This window comes from Pteropus medius, unplaced genomic scaffold (assembly GCF_902729225.1).
Source record: "Pteropus medius unplaced genomic scaffold, Ma_sr-lr_union100, whole genome shotgun sequence".
Taxonomy (NCBI): Eukaryota; Metazoa; Chordata; class Mammalia; order Chiroptera; family Pteropodidae; genus Pteropus; species Pteropus medius.
This window is the reverse complement of record NW_024342475.1, coordinates 841384-843069: the sequence shown is the minus strand read 5'-3', so window position 1 is coordinate 843069 and position 1686 is coordinate 841384.

Below are 1686 nucleotides of genomic sequence, written 5' to 3'. Positions count from 1 at the left end.
ACAATGGATTATTCCTCAGCAATAAAAAGAATAAAATCTGGCCATTTGCAACAACGTGGGCGGACCTAGAAGACATTATGCTGAGCGAAATAAATCTAACAGAGAAAGACAAATACCACTTGATTTCACTTATTTGTGGGATCTAAAAAAACTTAAGAAACGAACAAGGAAAACCAAATGGAAAGTCCAGATTCCTGAGCCTGGTTTACTAGCTCTTGCGTTATCTGGCCCCCAACCACTGTTCCAACATCTTTCCTTGCCCCCTTCATTGGTCAGCCAGGCTGAAACCTTCCAGTCCCTCTAAACAAACGATGTTTGCTCACCTTCTGGTGAAAACACTTTTCCTCTAGTTTTCACCTGGCTAATGGCTACTCACACTTTAGGCTATGGCTGAGCTGTCCCCTCCTCCAGGAAGTCTTCCTAGACCCTGGAGCTCCCTCAGCTCCCCTGTCTCAGCCCAGCCACTCTGAGTTGACACTCTGGGGTTGGATCTCTGTCACCCACCAGTTCCAAGGAGGTGGGGCCCGGGGCTGTGTGACTCACAGCTGGGCATTGACAATTCAATTTCCTCATCTGTAAAATCGAGCTAATAATAGCATCCACTTTCTTGGGTTTGATGAAATAAACGGAAATGATGCATTAAAATCCTTTAGCATAATGTCTGCTACATATCAATTTCCTAAGACATGACTGCTTTTGTTATTAATCATCTTAGGGCGTTCTCTGGTACAGTTGGCTCCTCTTCTAGGAAGCCCTCTTGGCTCCGCAGGCTGGATCAGGTGCTCCCTTTGGGCTTCCAGATCCCAGTCCCTGACTACCCTAGGTTGTCACTGGGGATAGATCTGTCTCTCACCCTGAACTGTGAGCCCTGGGGGGCTAGGTCTGTGGCTGTCTTGGTCACCTCTGGGCTCTGGTCCTGCTCAGCACAGGACTAGACGCAGACCAGGTGCTGGAGGAAGTTGTGTTGAATGAATGAATGAACTAATGGCTTTAATGATGATTTGATCTCTGATTGTTATATGCTCATTAGTCCGCTTTCTCACTCTGACATATAGGATTTTTTTCTGTGAATACTGAATGAAGTTTAAAATCATCATGCAGCCAGTGTGTGTAAAGGTGGTGTGTGTGTGTGTGTAAAGAGAGAGAGAGCGCGTGAGCTTGAGAGCTTGAGGAAGAGAGAGTACATGTGTTTGAAAGGGAAGAGGTTGTGAGGTGGGTGGGAAGTGGGGAGGCTGAGGACTTGGGCAAGAGAGGGCTGGCTTTTGGAGATCAATTCTGTGAACTCTGAGGGCTGAGACCATGTCTGTCTTGTGTACGGCTGTGTCTCCAGCACAGAGCCAGCCACATAGAAGGTCCACATAGAAGGTGCTCAGGAAATATTTGTCGGGTGAACCAATGAACTAGACGTCATTGCAGTAGCCCAGGCATCTTGCTGTGCCTCCATAATTGTGACTCCCAGTATACTTTAAGTAGGCTTTGTGAGGGGGTAACGTTTTTCGAAGAGGGAGTAGAGAGAATATGACACTCTGCTGAAGAGCAGCGGAAGCAAATGTGGGTCTTACTACCCCTCTCTGTTCCAAGCTGTCAGCAGACATCAATAATCGATGCGGGAAGTCCTCCCATGATAGCAGGACCTGCATCTGTCATACAGTGTGTGCTCGATAAATATTTGCTGAATGAGAGGAG